Genomic DNA, 20,959 nt, shown 5'->3' on the forward strand with positions numbered 1-20,959 from the left:
CTTGGTGGGAGCAGTCAGGTGACACGTGTAGGGACTTGTTAGGAGCAGTCAGGTGACACATGTAGGGACTTGGCAGGAGCAGTCAGGTGACATGAGTAGGGACTTGGTAGGAGCAGTCAGGTGACATGAGTAGGGACTTGGTAGGAGCAGTCAGGTGACACGAGAAGGGACTTGGTAGGAGCAGTCTGGTGACTCTGGTAGGGACTTGGTGGAAGCAGTCAGGTGACACATGCAGGGACTTGGTAGGAGCAGTCAGGTGACACGTGTAGGGACTTGTTAGGAGCAGTCAGGTGACACATGTAGGGACTTGGCAGGAGCAGTCAGGTGACATGAGTAGGGACTTGGTAGGAGCAGTCAGGTGACATGAGTAGGGACTTGGTGGGAGCAGTCAGGTGATGTGTAGGGATTTGGTAGGAGCAGTCGGGTGACTCTGGTAAGGACTTGGTAGGAGCAGTCAGGTGACACATGCATTGATTTGGTGGGAGCAGTCAGGTGACGTGTAGGGACTTGGTAGGAGCAGCCAGGTAACTCTGGTAGGGACTTGGTGGAAGCAGTCAGGTGACACGTGTAGGAACTTATTAGGAGCAGTCAGGTGACTCGGGTAGGGACTTGGTGGGAGCAGTCAGGTGACATGTGTAGGGACTTGGTAGGAGCAGTCAGGTGACACATGTAGGGACTTGGCAGGAGCAGTCATGTGACACGAGTATGGACTTGGTAGGAGCAGTCAGGTGACATGAGTAGGGACTTGGTAGGAGCAGTCAGGTGACACGAGTAGGGACTTGGTAGGAGCAGTCAGGTGACTCTGGTAGGGACTTGGTGGGAGCAGTCAGGTGACACGTGTAGGAACTTATTAGGAGCAGTCAGGTGACTCAGGTAGGGACTTGGTGGGAGCAGTCAGGTGACATGTGTAGGAACTTGGTAGGAGCAGTCAGGTGACACGAGTAGGGACATGGTAAGAGCAGTCATGTGACACGAGTAGGGACTTGGTGGGAGCAGTCAGGTGACTTGTGTAGGGATCTGGTAGAAGCAGTGAGGTGACTCGTGTAGAGACTTGGTGGGAGCAATCAGGTCACACATGTGGGGACTTGGTAGGAGCAGTCAGGTGACTCATGTAGGGACTTGGTGGGAGCAGTCAGGTGACATAAGTAGGGACTTGGTGGGAGCAGTCAGGTGACATGTAGGGACTTGGTGGGAGCACTCATGTGACATGAGTAGGGACTTGGTGGGAGCAGTCAGGTGACATGAGTAGGAACTTGGTGGGAGCAGTCAGGTGACATGGGTAGGGACTTGGTGGGAGCAGTCAGGTGACATGTGTAGGGACTCTATAGGAGCGGTCAGGTGACTTGGGTAGGGACTTGGTAGGAGCAGTCAGGTGACTCGGTAGGGACTTGGTAGAAGCAGTCAGGTGACTTGGGTAGGGACTTGGTAGGAGCAGTCAGCTGACACATGCAGGGATTTGGTAGGAGCAGTCAGGTGACGTGTAGGGACTTGGTGGGAGCAGTCAGGTGACACATGTAGGGACTTGTTAGGAGCAGTCAGGTGACACATGTAGGGACTTGGCAGGAGCAGTCAGGTGACACGAGTAGGGACTTAGTAGGAGCAGTCAGGTGACATGAGTAGGGACTTGGTAGGAGCAGTCAGGTGACAAGAGAAGGGACTTGGTAGGAGCAGTCTGGTGACTCTGGTAGGGACTTGGTGGAAGCAGTCAGGTGACACATGCAGGGACTTGGTGGGAGCAGTCAGGTGACACGTGTAGGGACTTGTTAGGAGCAGTCAGGTGACACATATAGGGACTTGGCAGGAGCAGTCAGGTGACATGAGTAGTGACTTGGTAGGAGCAGTCAGGTCACACGAGTAGGGACTTGGTAGGAGCAGTCAGGTGACATGAGTAGGGACTTGGTAGGAGCAGTCAGGTGACATGTGAAGGGACTTGGTGGGAGCAGTCAGGTGACGTGTAGGGATTTGGTAGGAGCAGTCGGGTGACTCTGGTAGGGACTTGGTAGGAGCAGTCAGGTGACACATGCAGGGATTTGGTGGGAGCAGTCAGGTGATGTGTAGGGACTTGGTAGGAGCAGTCAGGTAACTCTGGTAGGGACTTGGTGGAAGCAGTCAGGTGACACGTGTAGGAACTTATTAGGAGCAGTCAGGTGACTCGGGTAGGGACTTGGTGGGAGCAGTTAGGTGACATGTGTAGGGACTTGGTAGGAGCAGTCAGGTGACACATGTAGGGACTTGGCAAGAGCAGTCATGTGACATGAGTATGGACTTGGTAGGAGCAGTCAGGTGACATGAGTACGGACTTGGTAGGAGCAGTCAGGTGACACGAGTAGGGACTTGGTAGGAGCAGTCAGGTGACTCTGGTAGGGACTTGGTGGGAGCAGTCAGGTGACACGTGTAGGAACTTATTAGGAGCAGTCAGGTGACTCAGGTAGGGACTTGGTGGGAGCAGTCAGGTGACACGTGTAGGAACTTGGTAGGAGCAGTCAGGTGACACGAGTAGGTACATGGTAAGAGCAGTCATGTGACACGAGTAGGGACTTGGTAAGAACAGTCAGGTGATATGAGTAGGGACTTGGTAGGAGCAGTCAGGTGACATGAGTAGGGACTTGGTAGGAGCAGTCAGGTGACATGAGTAGGGACTTGGTAGGAGCACAGTCAGGTGACACGAGAAAGGACTTGGTAGGAGCAGTCAGGTGACACCAGTAGGCTGTAAGCTTTGAGCTCATTCAGCCTTACTGGGTGTAATTATGAAAAGTGAGACTTCCACCCCTCCCCCACATAACACATCCTGGTGATCAAAAGGAATGTAGGAACTTATTAGGAGCAGTCAGGTGACTCGGGTAGGGACTTGGTGGGAGCAGTCAGGTGACATGTAGGGACTTGGTGGAAGCAGTCATGTGACATGTGTAGGGACTTGGTGGGAGCAGTCAGGTGACATGAGTAAGGACTTGGTGGCAGCAGTCATGTGACACGTGTAGGGACTTGGTAGGAGCAATCAGGTGACACATGTAGGAACTTGGCAGGAGCAGTCAGGTGACACGAGTATGGACTTGGTAGGAGCAGTCAGGTGATACAAGTAGGGACTTGGTAGGAGCAGTCAGGTGACACGAGTAGGGACTTGGTAGGAGCAGTCAGGTGACTCTAGTAGGAACTTGGTGGAAGCAGTCATGTGACACGTGTAAGAACTTATTAGGAGCAGTCAGGTGACATGAGTAGGGACATGGTAGGAGCAGTCATGTGACACGAGTAGGGACTTGGTAAGAGCAGTCAGGTGATACGAGTAGGGACTTGGTAGGAGCAGTCAGGTGACATGAGTAGGGACTTGGTAGGAGCAGTCAGGTGACACAAGTAGGGACTTGGTAAGAGCAGTCAGGTGACATGAGTAGGGACTTGGTAGGAGCAGTCAGGTGAAACGAGTAGGGACTTGGTAAGAGCAGTCAGGTGACATGAGTAGGGACTTGGTAGGAGCAGTCAGGTGACACGAGTAGGGACTTGGTAAGAGCAGTCAGGTGACACATGTAGGGACTTGGCAGGAGCAGTCATGTGACACGAGTATGGACTTGGTAGGAGCAGTCAGGTGACATGAGTAGGGACTTGGTAGGAGCAGTCAGGTGACACGAGTAGGGACTTGGTAGGAGCAGTCAGGTGACTCTGGTAGGGACTTGGTGGGAGCAGTCAGGTGACACGTGTAGGAACTTATTAGGAGCAGTCGGGTGACTCAGGTAGGGACTTGGTGGGAGCAGTTAGGTGACACGTTTAGGAACTTGGTAGGAGCAGTCAGGTGACACAAGTAGGTACATGGTAAGAGCAGTCATGTGACACGAGTAGGGACTTGGTAAGAACAGTCAGGTGATATGAGTAGGGACTTGGTAGGAGCAGTCAGGTGACATGAGTAGGGACTTGGTAGGAGCAGTCAGGTGACATGAGTAGAGACTTGGTAGGAGCACAGTCAGGTGACACGAGAAAGGACTTGGTAGGAGCCGTCAGGTGACACCAGTAGGCTGTAAGCTTTGAGCTCATTCAGCTTTACTGGGTGTAATTATGAAAAGTGAGATTTCCACCCCTCCCCCACATAACACATCCTGGTGATCAAAAGGAATGTAGGAACTTATTAGGAGCAGTCAGGTGACTCGGGTAGGGACTTGATGGGAGCAGTCAGGTGACATGTAGGGACTTGGTGGAAGCAGTCATGTGACATGTGTAGGGACTTGGTGGGAGCAGTCAGGTGACATGAGTAGGGACTTGGTGGGAGCAGTCAGGTGACATGTGTAGGGACTTGGTAGGAGCAATCAGGTGACACATGTAGGGACTTGGTAAGAGCAGTCAGGTGACATGATTAGGGACTTGGTAGGAGCAGTCAGGTGACATGTGTAGGGACTTGGTAAGAACAGTCAGGTGATATGAGTAGGGACTTGGTAGGAGCAGTCAGGTGACATGAGTAGGGACTTGGTAGGAGCAGTCAGGTGACACGAGTATGGACTTGGTAAGAGCAGTCAGGTGACATGTGTAGGGACTTGGTAGGAGCAGTCAGGTGACACGAGTAGGGACTTGGTAGGAGCAGTCAGGTGACACGAGTATGGACTTGGTAAGAGCAGTCAGGTGACATGTGTAGGGACTTGGTAGGAGCAGTCAGGTGACACGAGTAGGGACTTGGTAGGAGCAGTCAGGTGACATGAGTAGGGACTTGGTAGGAGCAGTCAGGTGACATGTGTAGGGACTTGGTAAGAACAGTCAGGTGATATGAGTAGGGACTTGGTAGGAGCAGTCAGGTGACATGAGTAGGGACTTGGTAGGAGCAGTCAGGTGACACGAGTAGGGACTTGGTAAGAACAGTCAGGTGACACGAGTAGGGACTTGGTAGGAGCAGTCAGGTGACACAAGTAGGGACTTGGTAGGAGCAGTCAGGTGACATGAGTAGGGACTTGGTAGGAGCACAGTCACGTGACACGAGAAGGGACTTGGTAGGAGCAGTCAGGTGACACCAGTAGGCTGTAAGCTTTGAGCTCATTCAGCCTTACTGGGTGTAATTATGAAAAGTGAGACTTCCACCCCTCCCCCACATAACACATCCTGGTGATCAAAAGGAATATTGCAACAGTGATCAGGTGACCTCAGACACACACACTGTACCATAACAATCATCAGATCACTGGAGCTTCCCCTCTGCCCAGCTCTGACTAGATACATCTCCCCTAAATCAAATCACTTGTCTGTGTATCTTCTGCTGGCCGTCCTGTGAGTTCACTGGACTATACATGCATTTCCTCCTCTCACACTGATCTTTGGATCACACCCCATGATGAGAAACATTCAGTTAAAACCCAGGAAAAGCAGCCAATCCTGGGAGAAATGGAGAAGAAAGAGGGGAGGGGAGGAGGAGGGGGGATGTGAATTGTGAAGTACACAGAATGCCTGTCTCACCCTTGTGCATGAGATATGTAAATCAACTGTCACTCACTGGGGAAGAACTGACTGGTAGTTCCCTGTTTGTCAGTTTGTATCTAAAGATAAGAGGATTGCTCAGAGCTGGATTAACTCTTCATGGCAAGGTACAAGTCTTATCTAAAAAAAAAGGTTTACATCCACTTTAATAAGAAGAGGACCCAGCAGATCACATGCCTGGCATAAGTGTTTCAGAAAAAGTTCAGTATAAAAAAATGTACAGGGAATTGTTGGGCTACGTCTAGAGTTGGAATCTAGGAACACAATGCACCTCTGATGAGAAGGCAGTTGTTATCTACTGATACCCATGCATAGGATTGATTGTTTGCTACATATCCCATAAGATTTCCATAGATAGTAAACCATATGCACAAAGCATAGATAGATAGCACATTGTCATATTTAGTTTACAAATTGCTCCAGGATCATTGATCTTTTGTGCTTTTTTATCTGGCCTATGACTGAATATCAGAAAACAACAATGGTAAGTCATTCACAAATTTAAAAGAAGCCTAGCTGGCAGTTGTCTGTTGGTGCCTTGAAATCTTGCTAATATTGTTTATACCAGGCATGCTTTGGGACCTTTAAATCTGAACTCCAGGCAAGCAGCTAACTATACAGCTGAAATACAAATTTGTACACTGTGTTATCTGCCACAAGATTTTTCTTATTCTGGCTGTCCACTTTTGTGATTCATTCATGCCAGTATGCCAGTTAGCACAAACAGGAGAGTAGACTTACTATATATATATATATATATATATATATATATATGTATTAGAAAATAATAGAAACCTTCGCGCCAGTGGTGTCGATAGCAGATAATATATATGAATTACATATACTGGTGATACATCTAGTAAGAGAACATTCCCAACAATAAAAAAAAAAAATTGTGGAAATATATAAACAATCAGTGTAAGCTGCTCCCCAATTTTTGAATAATCAAAAAAATAGATAATCAAAAAAAGGAATGTAAGAAAGATAGGGGGCGCTAGATACCATAATATTCAAGTGCTCCAAAAAAAAAAAAAATATATCTCCTGCATTACCAAAAAAATGGAAATGTAAGAAAGCTAGGGGGTGCTAGATACCATACTATTCAAGTGCTCTAAATAAATATATCTCCTGTGTTACCAAAAAAAATGAAAATCATAATATTGACAAATCATAATTAGATTACACATTGAAGTGCCCACATTAGTGAAAACATATATAGTGATTGATTGTCCACATAAAAAAGTGATTGAAATAGTTGAAGTGATATCTTTCAATATTATCCCAATCTTGTTGCTGTAAACAAAAGGTCTTCCATCACCAAAGAAACAAAAGAAAAGGAAAACACCTCGAAGTAGTAGATATCTGCTTACCAGATACCAATGACTCCTTTAGTTAAAAAGAGAGTCACTAGCGCTTGTGCAGGGTTGTGCCTGCTCACATGGATGGCCGGGCTGTGGTTGGTATTATAGGCATGGATCATTCCCGTCAGGCTCATTCAAGATAGGATAAGAATACATAGGAAACAAAAACAGTCTCCATAGCGTAAAACCATTTATTAAAAAAGTAAACAAATTAAAAAGCCAAATGGCCGCTTACATTGGTGGGTGCCTACCCGGCACTGGGGCTGCTTGCATGTCAGGGTGACTTCGCAGTCAAAAAAAGCCTTTCATGTCTCCTCCACGCTGGCGTGCATTCCAGCTTACACAGGGGGGCAGCCAAAGGATCCGGATGTTGTTGGATGATAGGACATGTGACCACGTACCGCTCCGACGTACGTTTTGTAGTGAACGTCTTCAGGGAAGACGCTTCCCTGAAGACGTTCACTACGAAACGTACGTCGGAGCGGTACGTGGTCACATGTCCTATCATCCAACAAAATCTGGATCCTTTGGCTGCCCCCCTGTGTAAGCTGGAACGCACGCCAGCGTGGAGGAGACATGAAAGGCTTTTTTTGACTGCGAAGTCACCCTGACATGCAAGCAGCCCCAGTGCCGGGTAGGCACCCACAAATGTAAGCGGCCATTTGGCTTTTTAATTTGTTTACTTTTTTTAATAAATGGTTTTACGCTATGGAGACTGTTTTTGTTTCCTATGTATCCTTATCCTATCTTGAATGAGCCTGACGGGAATGATCCATGCCTATAATACCAACCACAGCCCGGCCATCCATGTGAGCAGGCACAACCCTGCACAAGCGCTAGTGACTCTCTTTTTAACTAAAGGAGTCATTGGTATCTGGTAAGCAGATATCTACTACTTTGAGGTGTTTTCCTTTTCTTTTGTTTCTTTGGTGATGGAAAACCTTTTGTTTACAGCAACAAGATTGGGATAATATTGAAAGATATCACTTCAACTACTTCAATCACTTTTTTATGTGGACAATCAATCACTATATATGTTTTCACTAATGTGGGCACTTCAATGTGTAATCTAATTATGATTTGTCAATATTATGATTTTCATTTTTTTTGGTAACACAGGAGATATATTTATTTAGAGCACTTGAATAGTATGGTATCTAGAGCCCCCTAGCTTTCTTACATTTCCATTTTTTTGGTAATGCAGGAGATATATTTTTTTTTTGGAGCACTTGAATATTATGGTATCTAGCGCCCCCTATCTTTCTTATATATATATATATATATATATATATATATATATATATATATATATATATATATATATATATATATATATATATATATATATATATATATATATATATATATATATAAAAGCTCTAACAGTAAACTGTGACTTCTTCATGTTGGTCTGTTTTGCATGCCACTGAAAGTATGTTGTTATATCAAAATTGAAAATTGAGTGCAAAACTGTTGATCATGATCATGTTAAAAATTCGGAGCTGTCCTGTGTTCAGTGAACAATTCAAGGAGAATAATAAGCCCTTACAGTTTTTTCTTGGGATTACAAAAATATTTTGTGTCTATATTGAGGAAATTGGAGTTTTAGGACTGTAGCCAAAGAAAACAAATCAGGACTGACACCACTCAGTTATCCAAAATGCTGTGTGTTGTAAGCCCACAAGATGACTTAGGAGCCAAGTGTATTTCCAGTAGATAAACAGGTATTTTTCTGCACTCGCGTGCATTGTATTGAGACATTTAATGCATATATTTTCATGTGCAATAAGGGTTACTTTACTGAAAGACTAAAAGTGAGGCTGTGTCTTAATTATTTTTTAAAGAATACTCAACTGCATTAATTGGTGGCTTTATATCTGACGGTATATAAATTTTGAATCCAATATTCAAGCTTAAAAAGTGTAATCATTTATATACATTTTTACAGCAATTTTTAGACTGATCAAAAAAGTAAATTAATGTTTAAAACAATTTTTAGACTGATCAAGAAAACTAAATTAACACTTCAAAACAACATCATTACCAGCACATAAGATGAAACTTATAAAAAAAAAAAAGATAATTACCTGCAATGATCCTATCAAATATGGAAGAAAGCATAGATGCAGTGTTCGCTACAGGGAGCATCTAAATCCAAGGAATCTACATACAGGTGCTCAGGTTCAAAGCGTCCTCCCACGCTCCAGATAACTTAAAATGATGCAAAAGAACCGGCAACTCTGAAATCCGTGTTGCGATCTTTATTGGCCACCTAGCAGTGACATTAAAAGAGAGCTAATGCTTTTCGGTGAAAGCTTTAAGCCTCGTACACACGGGCCGAATGCCAGCCGACATCACCCGGTTCAATAAAAACCGTCCGACATTCAACCCATGTGTATGCCAGCTGGTCCGACAGAAGCCAGCTTCTGTTGGATGAGCATGCTCAAAAACTAGCAGCCAACCGGCCCACCAGAACACTCCAAATTGGAGTGTTCTGGTGGAGGGGCCACCTCCTTGTCAGAACACAAGAGCTTAGCAGGGGAGATCGCTGTACTAACGTTGGATCATTAGTACAGCGGCTCCGGCTGGAGTTGACAGGTTTTTTTTTGTTCAACCCCCTGGGTTGAATGGACAAAAATAAAACTGTGTACCAGGCTTTAATCATAGCATATAAAATGACAAAAATGACAGGGCTTTTATACATTCAAAACTCCACCCTTAAGGCAATCAATGTAACCTAATTAATCAATTAAGCAATTAAAAACAGAGTTATAGGAAATAAGGAAAGAGTCTCTGGATGACAAAGAATATTCCAATATACAGATCCTATAAAATATATTTCATCAGTCATATCACTTCTGCACAAGAATATTATTTACATTATATTATTTTATATATTATATACTTTTAGAGTAAAAAAAAAAAAAAATGATATTAGGAACGTTTATCATATTGAGCTGAAGTAGAAAGTTAGAAAGTTTCATTCATTTTGTAATATTTACAATTCCTCATTTTTTTTAAATGTGTTAGATTTATATTATTCTTTTATATTCAAACATTTCTGCGAATACCACAAATGTATTAGACTGTTATACAATTTGGTTTAATTAAAAAGTAAGATATTGTTTTTGAACTTAAAGCTGCCAAAATCATTGACTACAACCAATTACCATTGTTGCTTTCTGTTTAGTGGGAAGATTATCTACAAAAATCAAAGAACATGACGGCATTTATATAAAAAAATGGGATACAGCAGTTATTTTACAACATACTGATTGATTATTTAAAACAAAGCAAAACTTGATACTAGCACACATTAATGCAATATTTACAGTTCAACAGCCATCACAATAAGTACATTTATTTATGAAGCCTTAAGAAATCCCTGAAAATGTTTTGCTTTATTAAAGACAGGTCACCTCACTTCTGTCATTACTATGCAGGGTCACATGAAAACTGTGGGTGGCATTATCCACTTTTCACAATACTTTATTATGGATTTCAGCCAATTTCCAATGATTTTTTTCTGTAAAAAAAGTACAGTAAGCTCTAAAGAGCAGAGCCCTCTGATTCCTACTGTATTAAAGTGTATTTTATTTGTACTGTTTACCCTCAAGTTGTAAAGCTCTGCTTAAACTGCCGGCACTATATAAATCCTATATAAACTATATAAAGACATGCTGATAGGTTAATTGGCTCCTGTCTAAATTGTCCCTAGTATGTATGAATGTGAGTTAGGGACCTTAGATTGTAAGCTCCTTGAGGGTAGGGACTGATGTGAAAGTACAATGTATATGTAAAGCGCTGTGTAAATTGACGGCGCTATATAAGTACCTGAAATAAATAAAAATAAAAAAAATATAATAATATCTATCCATCAATTTCATTGCTTTATAGGTAACTCTGAATCTATGTTGGCCTTCACCCCCTGCACAAAAAATACAGCAATGACAAACATACATATTAAGTGAAATAGTACATAGTAGATTGACTGTCTGATTCACTGAAAAATGGAAAGTTTCTACACACCAAGAACTGTTTTAATACAGTCAAAAGAGATACGCATCAAATAGGATTCTTTAGCATCGTGTTGAATGTTTTGAAGAAAAAAAAAATTGTAAAATGGTTAGTATTCAGGAAGCAAGTTAAAGTGATCCTGTTCAAAACCACAGACCATGAGCAAACTGGTAAAGTAGAGGATCAAAAAAATAAAAGAAGAGGATCAATACTTTTCTGGGTGGTGGCAATTCAAATCTTTACTTTCTTTAAGAGAAACTGAAGCATCAGTTAGAATGTAGTCCTCCCGCTGCATGCTGTGGTTCATCCCGCCAGCTGCTACATCAGTATAGAATAGTAGTGACCCAGCAGGGAGCAGGAATTACCACAATGTGGTGTGGAACATTTGGCTTTAGATGTCAGCTAGCAGTGCTGCTAGTATCTCTTGAAGAAAAGGAAGACTTGACTTACCACCTGCCAAATAGACACTGTAAGTATTAATTTTATTTTTTAATTACACTGTCCATGCTCTATGTTTTTCAATGTGGCAACAAAGTTGTTTTAAGAAACAAGTAAATAAGATTAACCTTCTTAGCAGTGTGTGAAAGAGGCTGATTTACTAAAGGAGTTGAAGCGGAGGTCTGCCCACCCCTGCAAAAATTAAAAGCCAGCAGCTACACATACTGCTGCTGCTGACTTTTAATAATAGGACACTTACCTGTCATGGACTCCAGCAATGTCGGCACCGCAGCTGATGTTTCCATCAGCTGTAAGGTGCATGCCGCCTCCATTTTGAGTAAGGGAATCCGGCAGTGTAGCCTTATGGCTTCACACCGGGAACCCTACTGCGCATGTACGAGGCTCCGCTCCTCTCTTCTACTGGCCCAGCAGAGGGGGTAGGAGGAGGAAGAAAGAGGGAGGAGGAGGGAGCCGAGCTGCTGGCATAATTCGCCACAGTGAGATCTCCCAGAAGTGGGGACAGGATACCTGTAAAAGACAGGAACCGCTTCCCCCTCCCCCCTGAAAGGTGCCAAATGTGGCACCGGAGGGGGGAGGAGACAAATGAGTGGAAGTTCCACTTTTGGGTGGAACTCCCTTTTTAGAATGTTCATACACTAAAGTGTGTAAGTACTTACTTTAATTATCCAATCATGTTGTGAAGGAATGTAATGAACATAATGATAATCATAAAAATGCCTATTTTCTTATGTGTATATATGTTTCTATGCAACTCCTTACTTATTTTATCCCCTTCACACTGACCATACGCAGATGTGCGTACTCGGCTTTCTGGGGTTATACCGGGATGATGCCTGCAGCCGCAGGCATCATCCTGGTACCGTTGTTTAGAGCCGGCGATCGACTATCCGAGTATAACAACCGATGCGGCTAAAAGCCGCTCGGCTGTTATACCGGAGGAGCGGGAGGGGACATCCCCCCTCCCGCCACCTCCCGACGCTCTTACCAGGCCTCCCGTGCGATCGGGAGGCCCGGTGTCCAATCGGCTGCCTTCGGCGGCTGGGGGCGGGCTGGAAACAAAACTGTGGGTGGCTTCGTTGCAGCCTTCTCATTGTAAACGCGGAAGCGACATCATGACGTCACTTCCCGTTTACTCGGCTGCCAATGGCGCCGGTTTTAAAAAAATATACAGTGTTCAGAATTGCTGTTTTCGTCCATCTGAATACTTTGAAGTGCAAAGGAGGGATCGGGGGTCTTTGAGATATAGCTATAGATATATATCTATAGATAAATATATATAGATATATATATATATATATATATATATAGATATATATATATATATATATATCCATATATCTATAGATATAGATCTATATCTATATCTATAACTATAGATATATATATATATATATTGAATAGGAGCAATATTATAAAGAGGTGTCCAAATTAATAGGAGAGAGGATTGATAAAGATATAAAGTATATATTGTATATGGGGGGTTTATACATTACCCATGCTCCTTTCATACACATTCTGTAACCTTGTATCCACTCAAAGAATGCACCTGTCTCCAGATGCAATTAAGTCGGTTGGTAAGTTCTGGGCATGCTCACAGTTATGGGGGCAGGCAGGTTGAGTCTGTTGACATTAGGTTTTGTTTTTAAGTCTTTGTTTAGTGGAGCACTGTTCACCACCTTTAAAAAAAGCACCAATAAACACACCACTGTTTACAAAAAGCCACTGGACTGGTCTCTGGGCAATAAAAAGCCTGCTCACCCAAGAGAGTAGAGCACCTTCATTCCTTGTTTACAATATATATAGCTGATCCTTAGCTAATAAAGATTTATTTGCCTTTTGCATCATACCCTATGTTGTATTTGATTGTAATTATTCATGAACATGACCTTCATACTTTGTGTTTTGCTTCCTGCATTGCTTTTGGTATGCATTATTTAACAAGGTATCTATGTTTACAGTGTTTCCTATTGTAATGTAATATAGTACAAAAATCATAGGTTTTTAAATAAATGATCTAGGTTTAAAATAATGCTTAGTGCCAAGATGCAAAAAAGGACCTCAGATAGGTGTTATCCCTCAAGTCAGTTTAGAAGTAAAAATCTTGTTTAAAAGGATAAGTTTACCTTTTAGGAGCATATTACACCCATATTTAGGGTGTAACATGTAACATACTCCTATGCACCCACCTCTCGCCACAAGTGCTCCCTGTCCTGTGACTGCAGCCAGGGGATATTCTCCCTGCACCCGCTGTCACTCCGCCCACACAGCTGAGTCATTTTTTCACAGAGATCTGTGAATGAAAAAACTACAAATACTGTCTTTCACCACATTTCTCAGTTTAAATGGCCTCCGAATGTGCTGCTCAGCATGCTCATAGTTCATTAATTCTTCCTCTAGCTTTGTAACTGAAAGCCCATATGGAGATAAGGGCACAAAGCTAAAGGAATAATACTCAGGAGCTTTACATACACCCACCCTGCTTTTGGTCTGGATTATAAACAGTTCTTCCATGTGGACATATGGTCTCAGCTGTAAGCAGCACAAGTTTGAAGTCTATTGCTTGGCAAAAAGTTTTTTGTAGGGTAGGGGCACAGGTGTTGCCCAGTTAGTTACCCAATTTGGCTACTAGATGTCACTGTGGTTAAAGTTGGAAACCCTGTAGTGAAGAGACGACAGTGTAAGTGCTTAGGTAACTGTTTCAAAGTCATCGCCAAAGTAGTGAGTGGGGTGTACCGTAGATAGTGAGGGAGTGCAAGCTTTGCCAGTGTGAGGCATCTTTGGTAAGAGGGCTCTGTGTAATTTGTCTGGCAGGACTATGCCTGGGTGAATTATTCATTGGAAACAAGGCATGGGGAAAATAAAACATTTAAAGCTCTAACTTTGGGGTGCTTCCACTTGGAGATGGGTTGGGATGTAGAACTCTGGCAAACCACCAAAGATATGGAATGTAGTTTGACTTGGCTCTTATCTCTGCTGTTCTCTATCTGCTTGCAACTAAGAAATGTGTCATCTCTTCTTGTCTACACACATATAGATATATATATCTATAGATCTATAGATCTATCTATCTATCTATCTATCTATCTATCTATCTATCTATCTATCTATCTATCTATCTATCTATCTATCTATCTATCTATCTATCTATCTATCTATCTATCTATCTATCTATCTATCTATCTATCTATCTATCTATCTATCTATCTATCTATCTATCTATCTATCTATCTATCTGTCTATCTGTCTACCTGTCTACCTGTCTATCTGTCTATCTGTCTGTCTGTCTGTCTGTCTGTCTGTCTGTCTGTCTGTCTGTCTGTCTGTCTGTCTATCTATCTATCTATCTATCTATCTATCTATCTATCTATCTATCTATCTATAGTATATATATAAATCAACTGTGCTTCAGTAAAAGAGTTAAACAGTTTTCATTGTGCAGACTCTTCCCTCTCCTAATCTCAAGATTAGAAGGTCATATGGAAATGATCAGGTGCCAGGCAAAGCTGCTATTTGGGTCCATTGATATAGAGTCTGATAAAGGTATGGAACTAGTTGATGGTTCTAGTTAGGCCAGGGCAGTGGCTTCCTGGGGTACCTCTGTATTGGCACTCATGGGAAGATTCCTTGCCCATAGCAGCTTAGTGAGCCTAAGAGGGTCAACTTATGGTAAGCAGGAATGGGTGAAAGAGTACATGAATCCCTACCACATAACTGTGAAAATAGAGGACGTGTTTCCTAGCATGTGGTTGGTTGCTACACAGCCCTTGGTTACCAATACACAACATTTAGATTTTCAGACAATTTCAACCATTTTTATGAGCTTTTGATTCCAATAGCTACTTTATATGGATGCTGTCAATGGTAGGAACATAATTGGTGGTAAGTGAATTGGCTAAAATTTGATTCTCCCAGCCTCTGAGTCTTTGGCAAATATATAAAAAGCTTTGCCAAAAACTAATTTTACAATAAATTGCATTGACCTCAATAGGTGATGATGGTAGGGGGGTTTGATGGTCATTTTTTCTTAAATATATTTTATTAAGCCTTAACTGTTACAAAGCAGGAGAAGAAAAGTGATAAAATTACAGAATTACAAAGCCATATTAATTACACTGTGAGTACAATATTCATAGAATAACAATACTAAAAAAAATATGGCGCAGGAAGGGAAACAAAAACAATGTATAAAACATATAGAGGAAACATATTCCAGGGCTAATATGTACAAAAATTAGTGCTTGAATAATTACTGCAACATAAGGAAGCATGGATGGAGGAGACCCTTGAGTCCCTGCCACCCAGAAAATCCAGAGGGCACAGAGTTCAAAAGACTTCATCTCCCTGAATAATAGAAAACAGCAATGACAAATTTGTCATGAATACCTACAAACTTACCCTGGTGGGGTTGAGGAGCATGCGTAATTTGAGATAGATAATCAAAGAAATAACCAATTTGTCACAAACTAAGAAAATTGGGTGAGGAAAGAACTATAAAAATTACCAAAACAAAATCCAGGAGATTGCTACTTAATCACTAAGGTATGCAGAGTAATCATAGAATGTGTTGCCTCTGCATGAGGAGATCCTCATATGCAATCCTCATATGCAATAGAAGTTTGCAGACAAGATGACTGCAAAGCCGAAAAGATAGTTTCTATGAAGGCCTGCCCCCCATTATCAAAGTGTTTAGAGGAAGTGTAATTCTGAGTCAACAGATCAAGCCATTTCCTGTAGAACAGAAGCTTTAAGTCCCTCCTCAACTCTGAGACAGTAGGGGTCATCAAGGAAATCCAGTGTTGGAGGATGATTCCACAGGCCACCAAAAGGCAAATATGAGCCTATTGTGTAATTGCCTGCTGAGAGTAGTCCATGAAAATCAGAGACCCATAGCCATCTATTTGCTTTGAGCGTACTTTCCGGAAACTTTGCAAAATAGCTAGCCTTTCCGCATAATTGAATTACTTGACAATCACAGGCCTAGGGGATTTGTGGTTGTTTGATGGAGCATCCAGCCTGTAAATGAGTGAATAACCCCAGGTCCTCAGGAATGAAGACAACACAAATATCCATGAGGGATCCTACCTGATAGGACTCTAATAGGCCAATTATTTAATAGTTGTTCCTCAGAGAACGAATTTCGAAATCTTCCAGTTTTGTGTATTTGCGAGTATTGCTGCAGGGTGGCATTGGTCTGATATAGTTCATCATCCAGCATGGAAATGCGGTGTTTAGCCTCAGTGATTCTCTGTGCCTGATCTTCTAGTTCTTTATGAAGCTGTGCAATACCCGTGGCCGCTCCTCTGTTTACAGCCAACATGATGATAGGAAAGAGAAGGGATTCCACAGCCTGTGCAAATTTTTCATGTGAGTAAGCCTGATTAGTCTCCAGCAGCTCAGGATAAATTAGCACTGCAGCTCCCAGGTAGAGGTGGGAAAAAATTAGTATGGGCACCACAGTTTAATGGGAACACAAATAGGTCTATCATGATTGGTGAGAAATGGCAGGGGGCACTAGAGTTTGAAGGTAGTGAAAACAAGCATGAATGTGTAGATAAAGGCACAGCTGGCAATTTTCCAATGAAACTTACAGACCTTTGCTCTGGGGGGGGGGGGGGGGGGAACACGTATGCAGTGTCAGTGCAGTTTGGCAATAGTAACAACAGGGCTTACTGTGGAGACACAAGGCACAGGCAAAAACAACAAGCATAAAATGTAGAGATACAAGGAACAGGCAGCCATCCTCCCACAGCCTTTAAATATGGTTGGGTAGAATCTGTCCAGTGGCACCACAGTTTGAAGGTAGTAAAGATAAGTCTAGAGACCTTTTAAAGAGATAGAAGGCATGGGCACAGTTGTTTTATAAACATTAGAGCTGCAGTTCTTAGAGTTGGCTGGGTAAAAATTAGCAGCAGCGCAGTTTGGCTTCAGAAACAACAGGCTTAACTGTGAAGCAAGGGCACATTGGCTGTTTTTTTATATAAAAAATTAAAGCTACGGCTTTAACTGGTTTAAGAGAATAAAAATTGGCCAGAAGCATTGCATTTTGATGTCAGTGCCAACAGCCCTAAATATGTAGAAATACGTCACAGAATGGTGTCTTCCTAAAAATAAGAGCTTCAGCTCTTTTTGAATTTAATTTTTTTTTAAGGGAAGGAGATAGATGAGAGGTGCCAAAAGGCACCTGGAGGTGCCAATAATTCTTACACAGGCATAATCAATTCAACAACAAAAAGTGTTTGGTCTTTTCTATGCAAATGGAGGAGATATTAAACTAATGTAAAAATTTGATTTTATGAATGCAATGAACATTTGTCAGTCACAACCGAGCAGGAAGAGAATGCATAAGCAAGGCTGGCAGCAAATACCTATAATGGGTATATCACTTCCTACATAAGAAAAAGAATGCTGACATAATATTTGTCTGATCTGAGCACTGACAGTTTCAATATTAGATGGTTGGGGGAGCAGCTAGAGCCTTATGCCGCATGCACACGGTCAGACTTTTCGTCTACAAAAGTCCGACGGACGCCGATGGACTAAAGCTGGCTGAAAATCCCGGACTTTCAGCGGACTTTCAGCTGACTTTTCCAGCTGCAAATCTGACGGACTTTAGATTTGAAACATGCTTCAAATCTTTACGTCGTAACTACGCCGGACCCAGAAATCCGCTCGTCTGGGTGCTAGTCCGACAGGCAAAAACCCACGCTAGGGTAGCTATTGGCTACTGGCTATCAACTTCCGTCATCACGTACGAATCCGTCAGACTTTTGTGTGATCGTATGTAGGCAAGTCCGTTCGTAAGAAAGTCTGCCGCAAGTCCGCCAAAAGTCTGACAAAAGTCAGTCGAAAGTCTGTCGGACAGGCTGTCGGACTTTTGTAGCCGAAAAGTTCGACCGTGTGTACGCGGCATTACACCTGATGCTTCTACTAAGAACTTTTACTTGAAATAGATTGATAATAGAAAGCAAGAAAATTTTCAGTTACTTTCTACAAATAATAATACTTGAAAAGAACATTCCAGCATTGGCTTAGTAAATGAGTAACATTCGTTTATCACATGCATAATTCAATACTATGTATGAACTTATAAAAAATCATAAACATAGATGATCTTGGCAGTGGTTTAGACCAATCTTGTGAAGTGTTCAAACATCTGCTGAAAAGGACTGTATTAAGTGAGTGTGAGATTATTTTTCTCTTACAAGTGGGCTGTCAAGTCTGTCTCTGGGGGATCTAAGTTGTCCCTGGACACCTCTACTCTCAAATCGTTGGCTTGGAGGCTCTTTCCCCACACACAATAAGATGTTGCTTCTTCCTCTGCATCAGCACACTGAACTTTTTATATCACTGTCCTTTGCCCTTTTTCCTGATTGCAGGATATTTTTTCTCCAGTCAGTCAGTGTTGATATGCAAATCCAGAAGAAAAAATACGGTAAAAATTCTTAAAAACTGAAGTTTATCTGAAAAAATTCTTACAGCTTTAGTCACAGCACTTACCTGTAATGAGGTATGTCTCATGTTGTGCAGGCAGCTGGAGAAATCTTCACTGCAGGGGTGCCTATCCTCTTCCTGTCTCTGAATTTCAGATGCTGCAGTCATTAACAGCTTCTTCAGAAAGAACAGCATTACAAATGGTCCTCCTTCTCCTCCAATGAGAAAAGTTCTTTCATTGATTTTACCACATGTAACACAATATGTAAATGAGAGAGGGTCTAATCGGTGACCCAAAGCATACAATCTATGCCTGTTTTAATGTACATTAATCATGCTTTAATGTACTTCTGATTTTTTTTTCTAAACTAGGCTCCCTTGTAAGGATGGTCAAAGTCTAATATGTCCATTTTAGTTCCAACTTGATTTAGCATTGTTGGCACTGTCATCAAAATTGTGATGCCTCTGGACAATTTTTATTCACTTAAACCTAAGGGCTGTAGCTTTAATTTTTATATTAAAAAAAACCACAATGTGACCTTTGTCTTCACAGTTAGGCCTGTTGTTTCTGATGCTGCTGATGCTGCTGCTAATTTTTACCCATCCAACTCTTGCAATCATAGCAGGAGAAGCTAAAAAAGCAAAATCAGCCCCACTAGCACATATTCAATTTATATATATTCCCGTGCTATTATTAACTGCTGCAACCACCGAAAAGGGTCAGTCCATATCTGCACACATAAAATAAGTGAAATAGATGGTGCTGCGCTGTTAAAGGATAAGGCTAAAATCTAAACTAAAACTACCTAGGCAATATATGTTAAAGAATATCCACAACAGTAAAATATACAATAAATACTAAAGGTAATACTAAATACACGTGAAAAAATTCCCAAATAAATAAATGACTACAGTCTCATGGATGCATGGATGACTACAGTTTAATGGAAGTGGATGCAAACATACAGTGATGTGTACACTCTCCAACTGAGTGTAATTATACATTTCTCCTCTTCCATGCAACAAACGCAATGTGCAAAGTGCAAAAAATGATTTCTCCTCTTCTGTGCAAAACACTCCAGTGAAGATGACCTCTTACCTTACGGTTATGAGGCAACCGCATGTGTATATAATAATGAAGGTCTATGGTGTTCACGGTGCTTGCTTCTTGGTAACATACTCTCAAAGCAGTGGCGCAAATCTAATATAAGCAGTGGTCTTTCTCTTCCAATAGATGTTTACGTAATGTGAAGGAAGAAGAAGGGGAGGATTCCAGATAGTGTAGTATTTTGAAACAGCATTTTTCTGTTTATTAAAAGTAATAGGCATACTCACATTTCATTTAAGGTTAAAAACAAAACACCACGAGCGGCAAGCTCGTATGTTGATGTTCACTTCTGGTGCCTGTCCATCCCAACGCGTATCGTCATGTGACCGTGATGATACGTGTTGGGACGGACAAACGAAATGAGATTACGCCTATTACTTTTGATAAATAAAAAACGCTGTTTCAAAATACTACACTATCTGGAATCCTCCCCCTACTTCTTCCTCCACATTACATATACATCCATTGGGAGAGAAAGACCACTGCCTATATTAGATCTGCTCCACTGCTTTGAGAGTATGTCACCAAGAAGCAAGCACAGTGAACACCATTGACCTTCATTATTACATACACATGCGGTTGCCTCATAACCGTAAGGTAAGAGGCCATCTTCACCGGAGAGTTTTGCACAGAAGAGGAGAAATTATTTTTTGCACTTTGCGTTTGTTGCACGGAAGAGGAGAAATCACTTTTGCACTGTGCATATTGCATATATTTGCACAACTTTTCGCACTTTAAGGACAAGTCACTTTATAATTACACTCAGTTGGAGAGTGTACACATCACTGTATGTTTGCATGCACTTATGAGACTGTAGTCATTTATTTATTTGGGAATTTTTTCACGTGTACTACTACCTTTAGCATTTACTGTACCCTTCAGGTCTGGTATGGATTTTAAGGGGAACCCCGCGCCAAAAAAAAAAAAAAAAACGGCGTGGGGTCCCCCCAAAAATCCATACCAGACCCTTATCCGAGCACGCAACCTGGCAGGCCGCAGGAAAAGAGGGGGGGACGAGAGTGCGGCCCCCCCTCCCTCCTGAACCGTACCAGGCCACATGCCCTCAACATTGGGAGGGTGCTTTGGGGTAGCCCCCCAAAACACCTTGTCCCCATGTTGATGAGGACAAGGGCCTCATCCC

Source organism: Aquarana catesbeiana, linkage group LG02 (assembly GCF_042186555.1).
Source record: "Aquarana catesbeiana isolate 2022-GZ linkage group LG02, ASM4218655v1, whole genome shotgun sequence".
NCBI classification, from domain to species: Eukaryota; Metazoa; Chordata; class Amphibia; order Anura; family Ranidae; genus Aquarana; species Aquarana catesbeiana.